The sequence below is a fragment of the Marmota flaviventris genome, chromosome 19 (genome assembly GCF_047511675.1).
Source record: "Marmota flaviventris isolate mMarFla1 chromosome 19, mMarFla1.hap1, whole genome shotgun sequence".
Lineage (NCBI taxonomy): Eukaryota > Metazoa > Chordata > Mammalia > Rodentia > Sciuridae > Marmota > Marmota flaviventris.
The window spans coordinates 28,305,508-28,312,083 of record NC_092516.1 but is presented as its reverse complement, the minus strand read 5'-3'; positions in this window follow the sequence as shown (position 1 = coordinate 28,312,083).

Sequence of the window (6,576 nt, the reverse complement as noted above, 5' to 3'; positions counted from 1 at the left end):
GCGCAATAACCCCCACGTCGCCCCGCGCCCCGCCCCCCCCGCCCCCCCCGCCCCCCCGCCCCCCCCCCGCCCCCCCCCCCGCCCCCCCCCGCCCCCCCCCCCCCCCGCCCTGCGGCAGTCTGCGCCTGCGCAGGCTCGCCGACGCGGCTGACGGCTGTTTACTTTTTAAAAATAATACGGAATCTTATTTCTAAAATGAACAATCCAGATCAAAGTATAGCTCCCGAGAAGGCAAAGGACCCTCATACCTCTTTTTTTAGCGATGAAAATGTTTCATTTATAGAGAAGTTGGGCAGCACTTAAGGACTTACCAGGCATCCTTTTTTTTTTTTTTTTTGGTACCGGGATCGAAACCAGGTGCACTTAACCACTGAGCCACATTAACCCTCTTTATATTTCATTTTGAGTCAGGGTCTCGCTAAGTTGCTGAGGCTGGCTTTGAGCTCGTGCTCCTCCTGCCTCAGCCTCCCCAGCTGCTGGGATTACAGGTGTGCGCCGCCCCGCTCGGCCCTACCAAGCATCTTTAACAAGGGATAACATCCTATCGTTTTGTCTCATGACTTTTGGAAAAATAAAGATCTTTTTATATTATTTTCTGTTCTTTTAGGTTTAACTTCACCATTCGCACGTTGCAGGAAGCAGTCTAAGAGACGTGGCATTTCATCATGAATTTGTATTAACTTGGAGAAATTTATCTTAAATCTTTGATTCATACTCCCTCCATTTTCCCGTTTGGGACTTGATTTTCTTGATTCGGGTAACTTCTATGATTCAGATGAAATGAACATCCTTGCATTTAGTGTTTTCTACTCTTGCCTACTGTTTTCCCCAGGTGATTGTTCAGGATTTTGAGTAGTTGTTTTTCTGAGAATTCTTTAAAATCCTGAGATCTTCAATTATCAGATTGTGAAGTAAATAAATCACGTTTTTAGTTTCAGGACACAGCAATTTCCTATGACAAACCCATTTATTGTCATAGAAACTTTATCAGATGAGTAAACAGGTTTTATCTTTTCATTGTATTTTGGCAGAGTCAAGTATAGTGTTGGTTAACTGAAGTCTAAAGACTCACACCTTTTAAGTGCCTGAGGTGAAAGTAGGACAGATTTGCACTGTATATTTTAGTATTTGTTATGGCTTGAATATGAGTGTACCACCCAAAGCTCATAAGACAATGTAACCGTGTTCACAGGTGAAGCAATTAGATTGAGAGCTGTTACATGATCAGTGGGTTAATCCACTTGATGAATTAAACATTTGAAAGGATTGCTGTACTGGTGTTAACTGTAGGTAGGTGGGGCATGACTGGAGGAAGTGGGTCACTAGGGGTGCCTTTGGAGTGTGTGTGTGTATGTGTGTATGTATGTGTGTGTATATATATATGAATGCAATTCAAAACCACCCTAAGATACCATCTCACTCCAGTAAGATTGGCAGCCATTATGAAGTCAAACAACAACAAGTTGTGGCGAGGATGTGGGGAAAAGCGTACACTTGTACATTACTGGTGGGACTGCAAATTGGTGCAGCCAATTTGGAAAGCAGTATGGAGATTTCTTGGAAAGCTGGGAATGGAACCACCATTTGACCCAGCTGTCCGTCTCCTGGGTCTATAACCATGGACTTAAAAACAGCATACTACAGGGGCACAGCCACATCAATGTTTATAGCAGCACAATTCACAATAGCTAAACTGTGGAGCCAACCTAGATGTCCTTCAGTGGATGAATGGATAAAAATACACAATGGAATTTTACTCAGCAATAAAAAAGAATAAAATCATGGCATTTGCAGGTAAATGGATGGCATAGGAGAAGATAATGCTAAGTAATTTAGCCAATCCCCCAAAAAACAAATGCCGAACGTTTTATCTGATATAATGAGGCTGACTCATAGTGGAGTAAGGAGGGGGAACTTGGAGGAATAGATGAATTCTAGATAGGGAAGAGGGGAGGGAGAGGGAGGAGGCAGGGGATTAGCAAGGATGGTGGAATGTGATGGACATCGTTATCCACAGTACATGTATGAAGACATGAATTGGGTGTCAACCTACTTTATTTATAAACAAATATATGAAAAATTGTGGTATATATGTGTAATAAGAATTGTAATGCATTCTGCTGTCATGTATTTAAAAAAATAAAATCAATATAAAAAAACTGGAATCTATTCCAACTAAAAAAAAAAAAGAAGAAGAAGAAGAAACTTACAGCTGGAGGTGGCCTTGTGCCCACTCTCTGTGTCACTAACACAACTCTCACATCTATTGTTTCAGTTACTAAGCCATGTTTGCAAATTCAGTCAGTCACTCATACATTCAGCAAATGAAGAGTTTGATAAAGTAATAGCATCCAGCCTCAGCTATATATGGGAATTGCCTAGGAAGCCTCAAAAATTGCGAATGCTTGGGATTGGCGTTGAAAAAGTGCTTTCCTAGCACATGCAAGACACTGGATTCAATAGTAAGCACCACATAAAAATAAATATGTGAAATAAAGGTATTGTGTCCAACTATAACTAAAAAATAAATATTTTTTAAAAATGCTAATGCTTTCGGCTAGGGTTGAGGCTCACCAGTAGAGCATTCATCTCAAACGCAGGAGATCCTGGGTTCCTGGGTTCGATCCTCAGCACCACATAAAAAATAAATGAGTGAAATAAAGGTATTATGTCCAACTACAACTAAAAAATAAATATTTAAAAAAATTTAAAAAATAAAAATGCTAATGCTTGTTTTCCACCTTCAGAGCTTCTAATGTAATTGATCTGGGGTCCTATCAGGTATTTAAGAGTTAACATTTCCACAGGTGATTTATAATGTGCAGACAGGGTTTAGCCACTGTCTAACAGAAAAAGAGCAGGGCTTAATTACTGATTGCATGAAGAGAGAGAGAGGAAAAAAAAACAAGCTTTCAAAAACATTTATTTACTTCCTTTTGATCTGAATTCAATATCCATATTATGAATGGTAGTAACTGAACTTTCTTAATTTAGTCACCTCCTCATCAAACTCAACTCATCTTTTTACTGTTTGCAGAATATATGGAGAGATATTGATATTTCTCAGCTTACAATAAGTTTATTTCCCAATAAACTCATCATAACTGAAAACATTGCAAGTCAAAAATAAATTTAATGCACCTAACCTACTGAACACCATAGCTTAGTGACACACTTACACTGTAAAGTGCCCTTGTTTACCATCATGATCGTGTGGCTTACTGAGAGCTGTGACTCACTGCCACTTCACAACATCATAATAATAAGGAATCATATAAGGCATAATGCTAGCTCAGAAAATATTCAAATTCAAAATCTAGAGTACAGTCTCTACTGACTACATATTACTTTCACACCATAGTGAGTGTAAAATATCATAAGTTAAACCATATTAAGTCAGGGACCATCTGTACAGTCATACAGTCATGTAGGCACTCCTGGTTCCAACACAGTCTTCCCACTGTTTATTTGCACACATCAATTAATAGGACTTTCCATTACTCCTGAGACACTATTCCAACCTGAGTTTGCCTTTGCCTTTACTATTGCTTCCAACTTGGATCTCCTTCACTTCAATCATTCCCTATTCCACCAGTCCTTTATCTGTTTGATGGAGAACCAATGATGACAGCAAGTACCTCTGGAACCCCAGTAGTAATTCCTCACTGTCTTCAATTCCAAAGCACCCGACTGCACTTCACAAAGTCTGTCTATGAAAAAGTTGTGAATATACACACCATATGCTTCCAATTAGATTTTAAGCTCCCTGGGGGGAGAAGCTAAAAATTCCATCAATTCTATATAATGGAAATAAAGGGGTTCAATGTGAAGGCTCCAGAGTCATCTTGTCTGAGTTTATACTCAAACTCTGCCACTCACACACAGCGTGTGTGACTTGTAGGCAGGCAATTGACCTTCTGAGCCTCAGTTTCTCTTCCTGTGAAAGCTAATAACAAGATCTTTCAAGATTTCTAGGAAAGCAAAATGGTAAATATATACAAAATGCTTAGCACGATTGCTCCAAATGGCATCAGAAGTGATGGGGATCAGCATTTGAGGGACTAAAACATATCAAGACAGACATTCAGAGATGAGGTTGACAGCATTTCTGTGTATAAACACTCTTGGATTTGGAAAATATTTATTATGTTTTCTAATGTTACACCCTAGGACAATTCAAGTTATTACTGGGGTTTTCAATTATTCCAGACAGCTAGTCTTGCTTCCTGATAGTATGTAAATTTCCCAGCTTGGTGCCATCTCTCAGATTCTAAATTTCATTTTTGCCATGACAGCTTTTTTTGAAAACTCTGATGCTCCAAGACCCCTGTGTCCTAAATGCTGTTTCTTTGTGGAATGCAACAGTTTTAATCAGGTAAAACAGTGATGGAGAGCATGTCAGATATTCATACAGGCCATACTCATTTGTGAAACATGAAATCCCGCTGTTCAGACGCCAATGAGCCAAGAGAACAACAAGCTATTTCTAGTGAGATGATAACATTACAGCCTCCGGATTTAAAATGAGATCTATTTTAAATTTAATTCATTTTCTGAAGGATAAATAACAAGAGCCCCTTCTGTCTGCAACTGCATCTGAAGACCATATGTTATGCAGACAGTTAAGTAAGCAAGGACGGGAACTTAGAGGTCAACTTTCTTGGGGACTCCATGTCCCATGGCCACCATTTCTCCCAGTACAATGATCATGCTGTGTTTGAAGCCCACTTGAAGTACCAAAGTTACTCTGAAGTACCAGAGTAACAGAGTGAATCAGTGTGGTAAGACTACAAACAAGTGCATCATCTGACCTTACGATGTATCTGCAATTTCTTTTCTTTCCTTTATCCTCATCCTCAATGTCCCTGTAGAATCCATTCATCAGCATTGAAGTGTGTTCATATCCCTCACAGCATTTTAAATTAAAAATCCCTCCTTGCTCCATACCTCCTCCAACTGCCAGTGCACTTCCTACCTCATCTTCTAAACAACCTTGAAATGCCTGTCTGCACTATTTCTATTGGCTATGTTACATGCACTTCTCAAACCATCTCAACATGGCTTCCGAATCCTCATTGTTTTAGGGAGCTTTGTTGTTGCCGTGACCAAAAGACCTACCAAGAGCAATTAGAGGAGGAAAAGTTTATTTGGGGGCTCATGGTTTCAAAGTTCTCAGTCCACAGATGACTGAACTGACTCCATTCCTTAGGGCTCAAGATAAGGCTGAATAACATGGTAGAAGAATGTAGTGGAGGGAAGCAGGTCAAGACATCATCCCAGGAAGCAGAGAGAGAGACCCCTGCTCATATATTTCAAACAAAATATATACCCCAAAGGCACACCCTCAAGGACCCACCTCTTCCAGTTACCCCCTACCTGCTTACAGTTACCACCCAGTTCATCCCTATCAATGGATTAATGCACTGATTAAGTTAAGGTTCGTATAGCCCATCCACTGTTAGAGTCTGTAAACAAGTCAAAATAACACCTGGCATTTTGCCAGGGGAATGTTAGAGTTCATAAACAAGTCTGGATAGTGCCTGGCAAAATGCCAGAGGGAGTGGTTTGAGAAGTAACAAAAGCGAGCCATTAAGTGTGGAGATTCCTTATTGGTTGACTGATGTATCTAGTTTATGCTAATTAGATAAGCTGTGTGGAATGTATAAATACTGCTCCTGTCCTGCAATAAACGGCTTCCACTCCTGCTGTATCAACGTACACAAGTTGTTCGTCACCCCCCGGTTATTCTGCTGCAGCCGGACTGCGGCAATCCACTTTACTTTCTTGTATTGTCTCACACAGGAGCTTTTGGGGGACACATAATATCCAAACCATGACACTCACCCTCTAACTTTATCGGAACCACTCCTCTGAGATCAATAGTGATTTCCAGGTAGCAAAATCCATTTCTTAGCTTCTGTGACACAACTAACCAATTTTTTCTTCTAAAGAGATTCTGTTTTCAGATTTTATGATTCCTCATTTTCTGGGCTTTTCCCTGATTACTTGACCTCTCCTTCTCCATATCCTGTTCAATGGATTTGTCTTCCTATATCAAGGCTGAACCTTGGGCCTTCTTTGATTTATTATCTTTCTTCCCAAGAAATATCAACAATATCCAAAAAGTTAATGATTAAGGACAACTGACTGGATCCTCAGCACCAAGAGCTCCCCTCAGGAGCACATAGCCATGTGTCTGCTCTGCATCTTCTATCTGCATTCTCAAGACTACAGATGTCCCTTGACTTACAACAGGGTTCCATCACAATAAACCCCATATTTTGGATAGTGAGGCTAAGCTAGTATGCTTGGTAGTAATAAGTGTATCAAGTGCATTTAAAAATTATTTTATGCATTTTCACTATCCAAAATATGCTCCGAACTACTTACATTAAACTGTGGATAGAAAAGATCATCTAACACAGACCCCATTAGATAACTAAGTGTTGTATATCTCATTTAATTTATTAAATATGGGGCTGGGGTGGTGGCTCAGTGGTAGAGCACTTGCCTAGCACATGTGAGGCCCTGGGTTCAATCCTTAGCACCACATAAAAATAAATAAAATAAAGGTAT